The sequence below is a fragment of the Protopterus annectens genome, chromosome 1.part0, assembly GCF_019279795.1.
Source record: "Protopterus annectens isolate FY-2018-M chromosome 1.part0, PAN1.0, whole genome shotgun sequence".
Taxonomy (NCBI): domain Eukaryota; kingdom Metazoa; phylum Chordata; order Ceratodontiformes; family Protopteridae; genus Protopterus; species Protopterus annectens.
In genome coordinates, this window is record NC_056725.1 from 116,718,189 (window position 1) to 116,738,237 (window position 20,049).

Sequence of the window (20,049 nt, forward strand, 5' to 3'; positions counted from 1 at the left end):
TAACCTTGGGTTGCACCCAGTCATGCTTATGTAACATTAAAAGTGGTGATTTGGGAATGAAATGCTTAGTTTAAGTTTTGCTGGAATTCACTGCAAAGCCATCATAACTGCTATTGTTATGTGAGAGGACAAAAAGAACAGCATTATTTGTGGAGGACATTGTTCTTCATGCAGTAGGAATGAGTAATCCTACAGCAATGGTATGGAGAGAGATGGAACTAACAGGTGTTTTAGTTGAGGCCACATGTGAGCAGAAAAAGGCCACAACAACAAATGGGAACATTTTGATTTAGTTTGCATCATTTTTTACAAGGTGAGATGTTAGAAGTGAATGAGACACAGGGCAACAGTGGTGAAACACTACGTATTTATGATTCCAGAAGTATAAGAGACAATCATAACAAGAAAAATGTTTCTTGCAGTGTATAATGGTACATATCAGTCTGTTATGACAGAGGATAAAGTGGTATTGAGAAGTTAAGATGACAAGAGTTGGTGGTAGCAGAAATGTGGTGGAATTCATCTAATAAGGAATAAGAAAGTGACACTGTCCAGAATCAGCAAAATGAGGAACTGTAAAAAATAGAGACAGCCAGTCTGGATAATAAATACAAAAGGAAAACATATGGTAACATGAGCTTCTGGGAGAAAGTGGAAAAGTAGTAAAAAAACATGATTATGCTGAAGTGAGAAAAAACAGCAAAGATTTATCCAGCCATTGAGGCATTCCTACAGAAAAGACATCAGAAAATTGATGGATGAGAAAAGTTAAACTCTTCAGAAATGTGTAGGAATTTACAAAGAGTTGGCAAAATCTAGGGATACATGAAATGTGATGGGAAAATGTCTTAAGAATAGTAGGGATCATACAAAATATTTAATGAATTTTTCATCTCATTAATAACAGGGAAGGATGCCAGCAACGGCACAGAAACTAACCGTCAATGTCAGCAAAGGCAAAGAAGCTAAACCTCATTTTTCATTACATAATTCTGTAATTCTTGTAACTTGTCTCTCTCCTTTCTATAATATCCTGGAATTCTGTCTCTGCCGTTAGTCATGAACTTCTTAAAAAAAATGAGTTCAGTTAATATGCTGTGTGTAATTCCACATACAGGATGGTGTTCTTCTATTTGCCCACTTATAATGGGAACACGTTTTACCTCATGATGGAAAGTGCTGCATATAGCATGCAAGTGGACTTTCTAGATTTTAAATGTACTTTCTGGTGGACCTAGGTTGTTCATCTCATCTTAGTTATCTGTCCCATTGCCATTGTAAGTGTACTTCCATTTTAAGTTGCTTTTGTAAGTGTACTTCCATTTTAAGTTGCTTCTGTAAGTGTAAGTTCATTTTAAGTTGCTTTTTACACTCTGTTATGAATGTTTTTGCCTTTACACTTCATTGCATTTCATGTGTTTTGTGCTTCCTCTGCTTCCCTACACACTTTGGGTGAAATTGCTTGAATGTCATTAGCTCACAGAAGGAAAAAAAGACAAATGACTTAATGCACGTTGTTTTTTTCCACAAGAAATCATTGCTGGTGTGGTTTCTAATTGTGTGCCAGTAATAATTCACATCTTTAGGGAGATTTCTCCCTTCTTTAATTTGGTATGACCATGGAGTTTGTACATATAAGTTCAGGGGATATGAGGGGCTTGCCCCCACACTGGAGGGTGCAAGGTGCTTGCCCATTGAAAAAAAAAAAGAAAAAAAGGAGTATACCACCCTTTTGGATTTCAGGCATTTTTTTCATTTGTCCTTTTAAAATGTTAACTTTCAGGAAGTTGCCATTTCACAGCAGAACCATGCTATCTCACCTTGCTTGTGGTTAAAATGGGTCCTTGATCCAGGCCACCGATCTGGTTAACAAACACAAACAAGCAAATAGGGTCATGCAATTTAGGGATGGGGAACATGTTTGCAACTTATTATCCCTTAAGACACTTTGTGGCCATTATCCCTTGAACCATCCAGTTTGCCTTCTTAGGGAGCCTATTCCAATGACACTTGAGCCAATGGATGATGTAGCTGCCCATTCACTTGCAATTATTGCTGTTAATGTTTCAACACAAAATTAAACCTCTAGGTATTTATTCTCTACAAAGTACAATCTAGGCACTAATTCCAGAAAAGGGATGGGTCTTTCATGACTAAAGCAATCTGTAAGACTCAGAGAACAAGAACAGTTTTATTAGCCTATACAAGTACCCCCATATGATTGAGTCCCTTCAGTTTTCCTATTCAATTTTCTTCATGACTAGTCTTTTACCTTCACAAGCTATGTAAGATCATTAGTTAGAAGTTAATTAGTATTGCCACCTATCTGATTTTTTACTTTTTTTGGACAATCCAGAAATCAGAAGGAATGTCTAGTAGTACAGAAACAGCTACACAAACTCTAGTATTCTATCAACTCAAACAGAATACCCGAGTTTGCTAAAACTGTAGCTTGGACTGACTTTTTAAAAACAGTATCACTAATGCGATGCAGTCATATTCAAGGATGGGGAAAGAAGATGTTCCACCTCTTGCTGACATAATCTTTTGCATCACAAGTGGACATGGAAGTGAGTAGAGAAAGGGGAGGAGGGAGGAGAGGTGCAGGTTAGGGGCAGTTCAAGGGGTGTGGCTTCAGTCAGCTTTTGCCACAGTGACAGATGGCTATGCTAAACTACATAAGGACAGATTTTATTCTAGAACTGGGGGTTACTGGGGTACTGTACAGTGAGCTAGTCAGTCATATGGCGTGGCTGCATACAATCTTCACAATTATGTGTAGATCCAAGTGCTTTTGTACTGACTATTGTGATATTTCTTCAAAGGTTTGTCCCTCAGCCACAAGGTGCTACAATCCCTATTAATTGTCAGTTTTTAGTGTTTAGTAGTTGTCTTGCAATGCTCTAATTAAACAGAGCATCCCTTTCCTTGTTGTATCTAACATAAATAGCCATGTCTCTCAACTGTCTAGATTTTTGCCTCATATTTTTGGTGTGTTCCTTATAACATTTGTTTTTCTGGCAAATCTGAGGATTGAAGTGACTAAATAATATACATCAACAAAAACACAAGCAAGGCAACAAGGTAAATATCCAAAAGCATCACCGGTCTGGCAACAAAAGCCCAACTCAATAACTGCTCGGCTCGAACAGGTGACACAGGGTTTATTATTAACACAAAAACAAACAAAGAAAAAAACTTCCAAAATACGTAAAACCTCAGTTAAGCGCTTTCATCTGAATAAAACAGACTTCATCAGAACACTGTAGTCATGACTCTCCATCAATTAAATACACTTTTAGGCGCCAAAAAAGTTTTTGAATTTAAAAAGACAGTACTCACTTAAAAACCTTCCCGAATGTTTCAGTATAAAAACAAATGATAAACATCAATGAAACATATAAATAGGACACATAAATGGAACATATGACTCACTACATACATATCATATAAAAAATATCATAAAAAATATCACATAAAAAATAGAATAGAAATAATAATAATAATGAATATTGTACAAAAAAGTACAAAATGTACAGACTATAAAATGTAGAAAATGTAGCAGAATATAAAACAATTGATTGGTACCCTACCAAAATATCATTTGCATACAATGACTCTATAACATTATGCCATAACCAAAAACGGTTTAATACTAATATGATCGTTAATACCCGGTGGCCTTGTGGCATCTGTTAAAATCTGCCACCTGCTTTCTTTTAAACCTAAAAGAGCCTTTGAATTGCCACCACAGGATAATATATTGACATAATCAATAATATCAAATTTAAAAAAGTGTGAATCACCACTTTTATGTATATGTCGATATAAAGCATTATTTTTGTCCTTAACCTCAAATGATCATATATGCGTCGCTTAAACTGTCTCTCAGTTTTACCTATGTAAAATGCAGAGCATGTCGTACATTTTAACAGATGCCAAAAGGCCACCGGGTATTAACGATCATATTAGTATTAAACCGTTTTTGGTTATGGCATAATGTTATAGAGTCGTTGTATGCAAATGATATTTTGGTAGGGTACCAATCAATTGTTTTATATTCTGCTACATTTTCTACATTTTATAGTCTGTACATTTTGTACTTTTTTGTACAATATTCATTATTATTATTTCTATTCTATTTTTTATGTGATCTTTTTATGATATTTTTATGTGATATGTATGTTGTGAGTCATATGTTCCATTTATGTGTCCTATTTATATGTTTCATTGATGTTTATCATTTGTTTTTATACTGAAACATTCGGGAAGGTTTTTAAGTGAGTACTGTCTTTTTAAATTCAAAAACTTTTTTGGTGCCTAAAAGTGTATTTAGTTGATGGAGAGTCATGACTACAGTGTTCTGATGAAGTCTGTTTTATTTAGATGAATGCGCTTAACTGAGGTTTTACGTATTTTGGAAGTTTTTTTCTTTGTTTGTTTTTGTGTTAATAATAAACCCTGTGTCACCTGTTCGAGCCGAGCAGTTATTGAATTGGGCTTTCGTTGCCAGACCGGTGGTGCTTTTGGATAAATAATATACATCTGAGTTACATACTTCATATCTTTCAGAAAATGCATGCCAATACAAATTCTGTTATTCTAGCAACTTTCTAAGTTTACAAGAGCAATAGTTAAAATCTTTCCCTATTTTTGGACCAATTTTGGACCATTGTCCTCCTGTTATTTTAGGCTTTGCCCATTTTTCTTTCTCTAACAGGTTGAGAGGTATGTCAATAAGTTATTATAAGTTATAAATTATTAACTCCTGACAAAAAAGTTCTATTAGACTGAAGGCTCACGTAATGATAAAATCTGTATTGTTCCAATAAATGGTAGTAATGACATCATCTTTGTGTTCCAGTACTCATTGCACGAAGTATGGTGCTCCCCGGTCCATTCTGTACAACAGTAACATCTGCAAATGATATGACAATACTAGCAAGTTTGCAATGATCTGTATATGTTGTTATTTGTAATGGTTATCCATCTGAGCTTTAGAAAATTCAGAAGAAAAAAGGGCCATACAGTGATCCCTATGAACAAAAGTTATTTCAGCTGGTACAGAAAATGTGATTCTCCTTATATTTGTCTATTAATCTTCTATAGGACATGTCAGTTTTCATTGACTTTGATTAAGCTGTTTGTAATTTTTCTATGTAATCACTTCATATAGTTTGTCTAGGTATAAGTAGGTGGGATGTATGGTGAGTTGTGTGGCATCATAAAAAAATGACATGCAGAAAGAAGGAGTGAAAACCTGCACTGATGCAGCCATATTGATTGATATCCATATTGAGGGACTAGACAACTAGTGTCTCTTTGAACAGGATCTACACAGAATACATGTTTATCTAATGAGCTTATAATTTTCAGGGTCAGAACTGAACTCTTCCTTTATGAACCACAATAATTACTATCCAATGTCAGGCTTCCATGATATATCTAACTACAGGGTCATATTCAGTTTTGTATCAAAAGCTGTATAAGAAGGTTAGTGCAGTGACATAAAGGGATAAATCCCCATCTATGGCCCAGGCAACTTAGGTTTGACTAGCAGCTTGGACATCTGAGACACCTGTAGGGATGGATGGCTGTGCCCATCCTGGGGAGCAGGCATTCATCCAGGTGTTCCCTGTGAGGTGGTGTGATCCATAGAACGGAGTAGTCCACAAATTTAACATATGAATGGAGGGGAGGTGGGGAATGCCAAGGGTTGGGTCATGAATGAAAAAGTTCCCCAGGTGGAAGCAGTCAATGGCACTACCCCTGAGGATGCCCTTAGGTTCTGCACTAGCCTTAGAACAGAGATAGTCCTGAGGCAGAAGAGGTGGGTTGACATGGAAGTGGGCAGGGTCACTAGAGTCACCAGAAAGAATGAAACAGAAGGGAAAAAGATTCCTGCTTTCCGATCAGATGTTCAAAATTTATGCTAAACTTGTTTAAAAGAATTTGTGACACATCCTGTGGCTCAGAACTGTTTAAGTATTAACTGAAAGAACAAAACATTCTTGATTTTGACCTTGAAATTCTTAAGCAAATATAAAATATAAAAAGTTCCACAACAGATGCATGTATAACCCAGCCAAAGTATCTTTGCAAAAGATTCTGGCAAAACACCAAAATGTGTATACAAAGATATACTTACAAATCTTCTTTTATTAAAGCACTTTAAGAGCATTGATAGTTACCAAGAAAAATAAATAATGTTTCTGCACACGGGCTCTTGAAAGCACAAAGGCACACAGGTGTTCAATAATCTACTCAGTCCCAAAAGCTAGATTTCACTCACTATCGACATGGTTTATTCTTATTAAGGCTCATCATTACAGTAAAAGTAAAATTTTTAAGCAGGTTATGAAACATTCAGTTTAGCAAGAACTCAATGATAAATGTATCTTAGAATCAGGGACTAAATAAACTGGAAACAAAGGTCAAAATTCCATAGCAGATGCTTACAGTGTTCCAACCAGCAAAGTTGTGGCAAAATACAAAAACATAAATGCAAAAATTGCAGATTCAAAGAAAAAAAATAATATTTCAGCCCCCCCCCCCCCAGCTCAAGAACGTGAAAAGACTCACAGGTTCTTAATAATGAATTTAAATAGTAAGTACCCCCTCTAACATATATCATTTGCCTTTGCCTAAGCCCATCAGCTTAACCAAAAGTCTTTAATATATTTACCTTACAGAGAGAAAACAAAAAAACTAGAGGCAAATCCCACATTTTACGTAGAAGATGCACTTAGGACCCAACCAGAGTTATCCTAGCAAAATACACAAACTTGTGTACACAAATATCAGCAAACTTCCTGAACCCTAGATAGTTTGTTGGCTTGAGTGTAATATTAAAGTCCTGTGTGCCATTGTGAATCCATGAGCAATTGTGTTGTAACATTATACTTCTGAGGAAATATGCATATATGCCAGAAGGCGCTGATAAAGTGAGATTTTCAAATATCTGAGTGCACATGTTCCAATCTGAGCAGAATTCCTTCTGGTATAAATCTCCTAAAACCTACCACAGCAAATGGCTGGCTATCACTGAATAGCAAACGTGAGTTCAGACTACATACTCTGCAGAAATCAAGGTCAGCATGTTCTGATTCTGAACGATGAAAATGTAATCAAGCCAGGCCGTGGAATTTATAACATTATTAGTCAGTCCCACGACTGAGGGATTTAATCTTTTATTCAAGACATTCAGAAAGGATATGTAGTTAATTGTTTTCAGCCACAGCATTGCCCAGTGCTGCTTGTAGATGAAGTGGGGCAGATTACTGCTGGGTGCTGCTGCCCCACCATCAAGTTTACTAGTTGTAGAAGGTGATCCAGCTACATTTGGACATGAGTAGGAATCAGGGCTGGGTTACCTAATGGTCAATTACAGTCAGGCTGTAGCTCACTAATCTATGAATCGACAATAACCTGTAGATTTCCTTCCACCAAGTCCTTCAGCATAACAAATTCCTATGAACAGACCCGAGGTGGTATTTTCCATATGTGTCATGGGGTCTTCTATATCTACCTGAGCTACCACCAACTCAAGCAGATGGATCCTCTGTTTAATGACAGCACACTCAGGAATGCAACCCTCCCTCTCCCTGTCAAATTTAAGGCAAAGTCCAGGTGGGGGGAATAGAACCGATAGCCTTATGATCTTCCAGCACTGAAGGCAAATGTGCTACATGCTGAGCCACTGACATTAACTGCCAAGTTACTAACCATGTGTATTATCCCAAAAGTATTTGTGATGTTTCTCCATCAAAGTCATCAAAGTCATTCTGCAATGAGTTGACCTGCACAAATACACATAAAAACTTACATGCATGGACACTGAGGTACACACATTTTTGTCTTATTGTTTTCCTTAGTTGTTTATTTTTTATTGTCTGTAAATATAATGTTATAGTCCTCCTCCTACTCCTGTTTTCTTTTACATCACAAAGTGACTCCTGCAGAAGGTGGCTCCTGCCTTGCCTTCACTCATTTAAGTGATTTGAACGACAACTAATTGTGATTTTACAGTGTGATGAAACTACTGTGTACCCCTAACATTTTCTCAGTCTGTCTGTGTCTTATGTTATTACCCTTTTACCCTTTCTTACAAAAATCTTGTCCTACCTTTGTATCACTTCCTTTACATAACAGAGTACTGGAGTGAGGAGCCTCTGATCTGCTGTTAGTATACCCTGATTTTTCATCAAACAGTGTTTTTAAGATCAATGTAATGATAATGACTTCAGTGCACAAACATATTCATTATGTATTTTTTTCTTTTCATTAGAGGGTTCAGATGGTTCTGCCATTTGATCACTCCCATATGTGACTTAGTGACCATGCACCAGAGGGGGTCTACATTGCAACACTGCAATACTGCATTCAGTTTACCCCGACATGGTTAAAAAAAGAGCATTTTGTAGATTAATGCAGTGGCGTTAACTGCATTCAAAACAAACATATATTTACACTTATGCATATATGCTTTTCCTGTCTCATTTTTCATCTCTTTTTTTAATTCCCCTTCCTTCTCATCTTTACTACAACTCTTTCATTGGACAATGTAGGTAAGAAGCTTCTGCCCAAGTTAACAAAATCACAGTTATGATCAAAATATTGTATTTGTGCAAATCAGTGCAATAACAAGAATGACAATACACAAAAACACATGCACAACACACAGACACACACAGACACACACACACACACACACACACACACACACACACACACATATATATATATATATATATATATATATACACAGAGAGAGAGAGAGAGAGATGTATGTATGGGGGAACTGAATTTGTTCAAATCCATGTCTGGATAACATCTGTTTAGTCAACAAAATTTGGTTGATTACATAGATGGTCAACAGTTGTGTGAGATTATACAGTTCTCGTGGCTGGGAAAAATGCCATTCCCTAACATTGTAATCTCGGGTATATATAATTAGAAGGGGGTGGGGTGTGCAGGGGGTTGTCCCTCTGCAAAAAGTTATGTTTTATTCTATTTTTTTTTTTTTTGCATGCATCACAGGTTATTGCTCGGTACACACGTTGTAGCATCTCAGAGTTATGTTATCGATGTTTTGTGGCTGACATTGTGAATGGCAACATTTCAGTCTGTTGACAAAATTAAATTAGTAGATCCATTCTATATCTATGTATATATATATATATATATATATATATATATATATGGTTTACTATCATTATTTCAAATGACACTTGGTCGACTGCACTATGTATGACAACGGAAAGGGGTTCACTGCTATTGCCAAACTACAAAACTCACCCCTATCTTGACCCATGTTAAAACCTGTTCCTAGGCTTGCTTTTAAAGTTTGACATTGCCATGTTCGACTTTCCGTTGCCGAACATAGTGCAGTCAACCGAATGTCATTCGAAATTTTGTTTGTTTGTGTCTTTTGGCTTTTCCCAGTTAGGGGTCGCCAAAGTGGAATGCCAGTCAGCTAATGATTGGCAGTTGATTTTAATGTACCGGCTTGCCAGGTCTGATGCACAACCTTCAATGAAGGTACGCCCATTCACGCATGTCTCCATGCAGAAGACGCTCTAGCTGAGAATCGAACCGGACAGCGTTTTACTGTGAGGCGACAACGCTACCGCAGCACCACCATGTCATTCAAAATAATAATAGTATATATATATATATATATATATATATATATATATATATATATATTTGCAAAATTTGTTCTCTAATGGCTGTATTTTATGAAAGAACTGTACTGCAATACTGCACAAACACGCAATCACTTCATACACTTCAGATAACTAGAATAGCTTTGATTAATGCAAAAAAAGTAGTGCTTAGTGAAAAAATGCTGTTGTTTCCCTTATCTTATACATTTTATGTGATTCAGACTTTATTTCAAACATTTTCCATAGTTATTTTAAATATTTCTGTTAATATGTCATAGTTTTGAATATTTCTGTTACTTAGAAATTCATTTAGAGCATTCTGAATGCCTCATTTCATATTTTGCAAATAAGAAATAGTTTAACCAAGTTTTAATACCTGAAATGTGTTTCTGACCTGTTTTACGTGCAGTAGGGATGATTCACTCCTTTATATTCCTCCAGTCTTAACTGAGTGCCTCTCGGTCTTAAACTGAAGAATCTGGATCCCATTCTGGCACAATGTCACTCGTCTCTCTCTAGTATAGATGACGAATAGGCAGGATAGTTCATTTATATGCTTTATTACATAGAAACACATCAGGATGGATAGCAGCATTACAAAATATAAACAAACTGATTAACTGACAGACTACACAGACGCACATGCTTACATCTCAACAGCTTACTACAAAATAAAATGGAAGTCAGACTTGCACATGCTCAGTATTTATATAATTATGCAAGCCCCTGGAATGTTTCTTAAAGGAATACATACATATTGATCCACACTATGAAATGTGAAACTATAGAGTGTAATAATGCTGAATTCTTAGCCAATAAAAGTGTACAATATGCTTTCTGCCACTGTTCTGTTGCAAATTGGTTAAATGTAATACCGTGGTAGAGGGGAAAGAAATCAAAGGTCAATAGGCTCAAGTCGCATGATTACATTAGCATGATCACAATATGTATGTAGTCATAAAACAAGTAGCAAACAGAAAACTTAAGTAATGTGTACACTTGGAGACAAAAAAGGAATACCCTATAGCACAGGTAGAATTCCAACCCTTCCTAGACAAAGAGTTTTACCCAAATAGATGTAGTGCTTAAAATAACATGTGATATGATAACTGACCAAGACATGCCCCAATTCTATGAATTGAGGGGGAGTTAATGAGGGAAAACGTTCTGCCTAAAGTACCAAAAATACTTATCTGCAGTAAAGAAAAAAGGTGTAGAACTAATAGAATTTAAAGGTCTGAGATTTGGCTCTATGTGGAAAAGCTAGATAAATCACATGCTTGAATCTTGTCAAAACAGTCCAGTTGTTAAAATAATAAGGGACTTCAGAGTGGAAACTGACTGGGAAGAAGTGAGTGTAGAAATTGAGAAAGAAATAATTGAAATTCATACTGAGAAAAGGAAAAGAGGAACTTAAGCAAAGTCCTAAGCTTCTTCCTCCTGTATCAAAACAAGCATCCAGCCAGAAAAAGGAACAGGATTCTAAAAGTAAAGAAAAAATACTGACGTAGAGAAAGAGAAGCTACCAGTATTCCTGGCAGAATGAAATTATATTTATGAGTTAAATTTTATAGTGGATCATCTAGATGATGGGGAGAAACCTGTACCAATATTTATGGCAGAAGAGGCCGCAGCCTAGAGTTTACAGCAGAATATAATGAAAACAGTACTGACTTGCTAACCTTCATAAAAGCCATGTCAGTTTCAGGAAGACAATGCACAAAGAAGAACTAGAGAAAATGTAGCACGAATAGATGGGAATAGCACAGCCTCACTTCATACACATACAGAAATTACCTGTTCGACAGTAGACCAAAGACAAAGACAGAATCTGAGCCAGTTATTAGTTCAATTTTGGTTGGTCATTTAGGAATGGATACAACAAAAGCCAGCATTTTAGGTAGATTTTACTGCCCCAGTATTATGAAGGACATTGTACACTTTTGTGCAGTTTCCCAGAATGTTAAAGAATAGTATTCCACCCAGAGCAGTTTCATACCCCTACTTATTATATGTCTTGCCTGAGAGAATAGCAATGGATATTCTAGACCATCTTGTAAAAATCAGGTAAATGCCATCAGTTATTCTTGAAAATCATCGATTATGTAATAACATTTCCTGAGACAGTACCCGTATGAATAGTGCATAGCAAAGGAATTAATACTGTGCTTTTCTAAGGCAAGAATTCTAAAACACATTCATACTGACCAAGCAACCCTATTTATGGCTACAGTAATGCATGAACTTTATCAATTTTTTTACGTGAAACCATTAGGGGCACCTGTATACCTCCCTCAGACAGATGGACTTGTTGAGTGCTTTAATAAAACTTGAAATTCTAAGCTACAAAAGGCTCTAAAACTGGATGGGAGAAACTGGGAAAATTGATTCTTTATCTCTACTTTGCTGTAAGAAAAGTACCCCAAACCTCCACTGGATACACACTATCTGAGCTGCATCTCAGAGGCTAGTTAGATATAGTAAAAGAAACACTGGAAGAAGAGAATAACCTATTTAAAGGTGTGACAGAGCATTTTACAGAATTGCCAGATAGGTTAAGAACTATAATACTTGCAGTAGGAAATATATGGAGAGAGAGAGAGAGAGAGAGAGAGAGACAGGTGACACACAAGAGAGCATATAACAAAATGTTTATCTCAGGGAATTAAAAACTAAGGGCCAAAGTGCATGTGTTAGTACCAATTGCTGAAAATAAGTTCCTTGCAAAGTGGCAAAGAACTTTTGAAATTGTAGAAAAAGTAAGTGAATTGAACTATAGGGAGACAACCAGGAAAAAAAGAACACCAAAATAGTTATACCACATAAACACTCTGAAGCTTGGGACAGAAACTGAGCTTTCTGTAGTAGGCATGTTTGCAGAAGTTTTGGCACCACAGAATGTCCTGAAGTCAAAACAGATAAGACAATGTCCCATTTAGAAGCATAGCTGGCTCAATTAGCACCCTGTGCTAGTACCACAAACCAGCAACCCATCCCAAAGCTATTCAATTGAAGAACAAATAAAAAAAAAATTGCTGTATTAATCCAATTGGCTTATTAAAGCTCCAAACCCCCTGTTCCAGCCATTCATGTCCTGTTTCTGTGCCCTGCCCCTCCTCCATTTTATTAAAAAAAATTATAATATCTTCTTGTTATAAAGTATAACAAACTGCTTGTTACAAATGTAGCAAATAGTTGCTACTGTTTATACCCTGCCTGCAGCGAGTACTGCGGCGCTCATGTTTTACTTTAAAAAATTTCTTCTTATGAACTGTATCAAACAGTTGCTATAGTTTATACCTTGCCTGCATGGTGTACTAGTTACTCATGTCTTACTTAAAAAAATTCTTCTTATAAACTGTAGCAAATAGTTGCTGCAGTTTATACCCTAACTGCATGGAGTGTTAGAGAACTTTTAGTTATAAAAGTGTTTTTTTTTTTTGTTTTAGTTTTTTCACTTTTAAACTGTAGCAAACTACTTGCTACAATGCAGCATGTAGTTGCTACAGTTTAGACCACACACAGACAATGGGTCTATATTAGATCAGCAAATGCTTAAAAAAGCGAACGCTGATTTATCGACCTTATGTAAGCGAAAGCTTACAATCTTGAACTGTCAGATCAGCGATTTTTTTCCTAGGGAAAAAAAATCGCTGACCCAAAGCACATACACACAACAGAAGCACCCCAAACAAACAGAAATCCACACACATACACTTAAAATATGACACCTAACCCTACACTAAACTATGCACACACCACTAACTATCCACTTACCTTAACCCAAACCCTAACCCTAAGGTCTGTCACTATCGCACACTCACCTCACCCGCTCCTTAACCCTAACTCACCTAAACCCGCCCTAACCCTCACATCCACACAATCGCACACATACCCAACCCGAGTCCTAACCCTAACTCACCTAACCGACCCTAACACTCGCATCCACACAATCGCACACTTACCTGAATATGACCCATAACTTTCCACCACAGCACTGAAAATACCGAAGCAACAGAAACGGACAACCAAATTCTTTCCCTAGGAAAAAAATTGGGTTTCTGTTGCTTCGATATGTTGAACATTCACTAAAATAAGGTTGATCAATCAGCGTTCACTTGTTTAAGCATTCGCCGATCTAATATAGACCCCAGACAGCTATAGCACTCAAGTTTGACTGCAAATGCAAAAAAAACAAACCAAATCCCTTAAGAATTTGAGATCTGGGCTGTACCACCCTACCACATATTGCCAATTGAAGAGAGTTCTCTCCTACACACTGGCTATGCTGCTGATTGATAGTAAGAAGTAAAATAAATTGTAGTTAGGAATAGGGACATATTTTTTTTAAACCCTGGTCACAGTTTCCAATTCATGGCTATCGATCATGTACCAAATCCTAAACAGTAACTTGCCTATAGCCCCTAAAAAAAAAAAATTAGGGTGGTGATTAATTTAATCTTGTGAGAATAGCGCCAAAAACATAGGAAAAAAAATTTTTTAAAAAAATGTTTTTGTCATACTTATTTACTTAGTGTTAGGTTTAAGACAGGATGATTTATATTTACAACAACACGGTTTAAAGGTATTATTGTTAAGTAATAGTGATGACCGTGACACCTGTATGTTTATTTTTAAATGTTTTATAATAATATTGATGCTGCTGAGGAAATTGGATGATGTCATTTCTTCTTTGATTTTTAAACAGAAATAGTACAGAAAAAATGCTACCAGAATCTCAATGCCAAGCAGTTAAGGAAAATATACAGAAAATACTCAAAACTTGGGGTCACAGAAGAAATTTAAAAGGCTGATGGACAAAATTCTTATTTCCAGTACAAGGTGTGCAGCAGTTTACCTAAATGACACTATATTCCTTACTTGAAGCAGTGCTATCTGCTGACCCATCTAATTGCAAATTGGACTCAACAGAAACCTGGTATTTGAGTTATAGATTAGGCAGAGGGTCATGAAACCACTATATGAGAAAACTGAGGCAGTATAAATCTGATCAATACTAACCACTGAGAAACATATTAACATTTATAAGGCTTTCTCAAGCCTGACTATCTGATATTATAAGTTTATTCCTAATTTTGTTACCACTGCTTTCTTTCATATTCTGATTCTCTTTCTTGAATTTTAATATTTAGATCTTTACTAACTTTTTTCTGTTTCTTTTTATTGTAATCAGTAGCATGTTTTTATAACTTCTGAAAAGTCTTTTTTTTTACTTTTTATAACATTTCATTAAGTCTGAGTTCCACCAAAAGGTAACATTAGATAGTGTTATTTCTATTTTTTATTGTTCTGTCCATACTACATTTTAGAATGTTTTCAAATCTAGAATAACCAAAATGCATTTGACTTACTGCTAATTCAGAACACCTGTCTGTTAAATTTAGTATGTTATAAATTTCCTGATAATTAATTTTACTGTAATCAAAATGCTGAGGACAGGATTTTGAAAATGGGCAGTTCAGTATTTCAAACTCATTTGAGTCATGATATAAATCTCCTATGGGATGAGTTACTACATATTGGTCACTATAATATCTAGAATATTATTAGCTCTTGCTCCACTGTTGATACAAACCATGATAAGATATGATTCTTTAGAGTATAAGCAGTTTGTTGTTAAATTGATCCAGCTTTTGTCTGAACTTTAGAGAGAATTTGTTAATAATATTATAAATGGATTGAATTCTGTAGACTTGTATTTACATTACTCCCAAAATTTTTATGAAAAAGTCCTTTATTTGCTCAATTGTTTATTTACTCATGCATGTATGTGTGTATCTATTGCATTTATTAACGAAGACAATCCACTGTGGAGAAATGGACCCTTTCCTGCAGAATTTCATGGTGAGAACCTTAATTTCAAACAAGTCAGGATTACAATTATTTTTTTTTCTTGAACATAAATACTAGATGCAGTTGTGTACTGTTTCAGGAACACTTGAGATGACATAGCTTAGGACAGCAATTACAATGCAGATATATTTATTTTGTACAGAGGTTACAGTGCAGATATATTTGTTTCTATACATTTGGTTAAAGACATGTAAATTAAGACAAACAGTAAATACATGCAGAGACTAAATTATGTTGATTATTCTCTTCTATGCCAGCAAATATATGTTGGATATGAATTCCATCTTATTCAAGTATGGGATGGCATAGTTTGGGAGCTGATGACAACCAGTCAGATTGAATGCACATTTAGGTTCGTTGGAAGTGTGAAAGAGTTATGAGATTATTGTGGTGACAGTATATATTTTAAAAGAGGTAAGTTGAATGGGAAGAATGGAGTAAAAGACTGGGACTAGTATCTGAGGATGGAGAGTATGGAATGTATTAGGTAGGCAGTAGGTAGGTATAACAGGAGCATAAGGAAGTGGGTTATCCAGGGTTTGAGCAAAAGCACTGTCAGGAGTCCATGAGATGATTTTTTTTTTAGTTTTGCTTTGAAGGTTGCAGAGTGTTTGATTTGCCTGAGTGTTAGGGAGACAGTGCCAGTTTTTAGAAATATGTGAAGAGTACAGAGCATCTCTTGAGGAGTTTTTGGATTCTGTTACTAGTAGGAGGGGGTTCCTCAGCTGATAGAAAGTGTCGGTGATTTGGCTGATAACGTTGTAAGAGATGTGTTAGACTAGGGCAGTTATGGGGTTTGAAAATGAGGTTTTACACTATGGCTAGTTTTGAGGCAGTGAAGTCCTTCAGGCCAGATTTAGCTGACTGAGAGCTATACTGTAGAGAGTTCTATGACCTTTGCTATTTCGTTACAGCACTATATTTTGTGCAGATTGCAGGTTCACAAATATAGGCACAGCATATAATAATGTTGGCAGTATGGGAGTTGATGGTATCTTTTTTTTTTTTTTTTTTTTGCAACAGATGTGAGGAATGGCTTGGGAAGTACAGGCCTAATGTTTTTTTTTTTTACTGCTTCAGTGATGTGGTGATTGAATTTCAGATTATTGTCTATGGTAACTCATAAAAGTGTTTTAAAGGTTACTATGTTGATTCTGGTGTTGTTACTGAAAACAGATTTTTGTGAGGTGAGCTAAGTTATTTAAGTTTGAATCTAAGAGTAATGCTACTCAACACCAGAAGTCTAAACCTCAAGATGCACGCACTTGAAACTCTCCTTAGCATGGAGAACATTGATATCTGTGCAGTAACAGAAACCTGGTTCAGGGTTCCTGAGAGCACCCCAGCACTACCAGGTTATACCTCATACCATGCTTTTCGGCCCCAAAACTTGGACCGAACCACAAAAGGAGGGGGAGTATCGATATTCATCAAAGATACCCACACCTCCAGGTTGGTGGCAAAGCACGAAGCATCAGAGACTATCCATGTGCAACTAACAGTGGGTAAAACTGCCTTCCAGTTTATAGCCTGCTACAGACCACCCCCCCGAACACAGGAACCCCACTTGGCCTTCCTGAGAACACTGGAAAATATGAAGGTCTCTCCAAACACCATTATATTGGGTGACTTCAACTACCCAAACATAGACTGGGAGCATTACTCTAGTTCCAACACCCTAGCCCAAAGGTTCCTAGAATTCATAAACTCAAATGCTAGGGAACCACTTGTTACCACTCCCACAAGAGGGGAAAACATACTGGACCTGATCATCACCAACATGGGGACTCTATGCTCCAGACCAGAAGTGTATCCCTCACTGGTAAGATCAGACCATAAACTGATCTCGCTGGATATTCACATCCCGACCCCACCCCCTGCCCAGAAAACCACAGTGAAAAACTTCTCTAAAGCAAATTTCACACTCCTCAAAACCGAGGTGGAATCCTTCAAAGCCCCCGGCCTGTGGAAAATACGGCCCAGACTGCAGAATCCTTTATAAATGCATTCTATGAACACCTTCAGGAATGCATGGATCATGCAATCCCAAATAAAACCAAGACCCAATCCTCCAAAGGCAGACATCCTGTCTGGTGGACCCCAGCCATAAACAAACTATACAATAGAAGGAGGAAGCTACTACATGATAGAGCAAAATCCCAAAAAGGGAAGGCATCTCTGATCAGTATTAGCAAAAAACTAAGGGCACTCATAAAATCGTCTAAGGCCAGCTTCGAGAGAAAAATTGCACAGGACACTAAGGATAATCACAAGGCTTTCTTTAGTTATGTTAGGAACCTGGGTGGTAATTCCCAGATATGCTCAGAATTAGTCCAAAATGACAAAAAATACACCAAAGCCACAGACATTGCCAACATCCTAGCTGACAGGTTCAGCACAAATTCCCCCTCCCCACCAAAGGGCAAATATCTATCCCAGCAGAGTGCTGCCCCCCTGACATCTCAGATGCTCAGGTAAGAGCCGCCCTCTCCAAAGCAAAAAACACAGCATCAATGGGACCAGATGGTGTCCCGGGCTGCTTCCTACATGAACTCCAAGAAGAGCTAAACCCAAACATAAAACTACTGTTCAATCTCAGTCTTACTACAGGATATGTACCCAAAGAGTGGTGTACAGCAACAGTGGTCCCTCTCCACAAAGGTGGTGCCTCAACGGACCCTGGAAACTATTGCCCCATAAGCCTGACTAGCTTGGTCTGCAAAGCTATGGAAAGGATCATCATGGACCTCATAAATAAAGATATTGGGGACCTACAGACACTGGATCCTACACAGTTCGGCTTTGTTAAGGGCAGATCCTGCCTCTTAAACCTGGTTGACTTCTTTGAAACAGTCACCAAGGCCATTGACGAAGGGAAGGTGGTCCACACAGCCTACCTGGACCTCGCAAAAGCCTTCGATACAATACCCCACTCGGGCATTATAGATAAGCTCACCAGCTTAAATATATACCCCTATGTCACTAGATGGGTTGCAAACTGGCTCAAGGACAGAACCCACATGGTTAGAATTGCTGGAGCCATGTCGGACTCCAAACCAGTTACAAGTGGCATCCCACAAGGCTCAGTCCTGGGACCTCTCTTGTTCGGTATATATTTCTCGGAGGTACAGGCCAACACAGAAGGACTGTGACTGACCAAGTTCACAGATGACTGCACCATAATCAACTCTCCAGCCGACACAAGCATCCTCCAAAAGGGCCTCATAAAACAGACAACTGGTGCCAGAGCCATGGCCTCAAGCTAAATGCCAAAACTGTATAGTCATCCCCTTTGGCAAAAGAAAGTGCCCACAAATTACCACATAGGTGATAATCCATTAAGTACAGAAGAAGTAATTAGGGACCTGGGGACCCAAGTTGATAGCAATCTCTCATTTGACAACCACGTGGCCAAAGTGGTTAGAAAAACATTTTATTTAGCCCACCTAATCATGATGGGATTCACATCTAGATTAGGGGAGGTCATCGTGCCTCTTTACTCATCCCTCATCAGGCCCATAATTGAGTACAATGCCCCTTTTGGGATGTACCTTACCAAACACCTGCAGCAACTGGAAAGACCCCAAAAGTACCTCAACAAGAGGATCAAATGGCTCAAACAGATGCCATATGCTGCCCGGTTAAAGAAACTCCAGCTCTACTCAGTGGCATACCGCCTGCTCAGAGGCGACCTGTGCCTGACGTCCTTTAAAAGGCCATGTCCAACCCGGAATTAAGGGACATGCTGCACCTCAAAAAATCCAAATCCCATCGAGCTACACGCTCGAGACTTGAACCTCAGCACTGAAATAAATAGGACATGCTGGAGGGACAGATTCAAAACCCAGAGGCTCCCTTCACTCTGGAATATAATCCCAGTCCAGGTTAGGCAGAGTCCCTCATTGACTCTCTTCAAGAGGAATCTTGATGAGTGGATGGGAGATCGTAGGTTTACCCCGGGTATCACTTCTGTGTCACTATTAGACAGAGGCACAGTATACTAACCTCGAAAAAGGGCATAGCAAAATTAATTTAAAATGGGTGGCGAAAGCCAAACATACTCTGGCTAGGCTTATAAATGCTCTAGGGCAGATAGTCTAGTATGAACCTATGAACCTAGTACAAATTTAAAATTTTTCTTTTGGATTTAGTAGTTGTGCTTCAGTCTGCCAGCATTCTATAGATGTGAAAAACTGCTGTTTTTTTTCCTGCAGGTCACACATGTTTCTGGCAGAACAACTATGCAGTCAGCATTCATCATTTACCATTCATGAGGCTGAACTTGGATGAAGCTTACACTTCACCCTACTTTAAGGCTGTGTAAGTCTGTGTACAACAAAAACAAGGAGTATTTTGGAGAAGCCCTTTTGAATATCTATACTTGTTCAGAGTGACTTAAGCTGCTTATAATGATTTATACCCACTCAGAGGGTTGGAAACTAGCTGTGCAAAGTAAGAACAGCACTTACACCATTTGTTTTTGTTGAAATTATAAAACAAATGACGC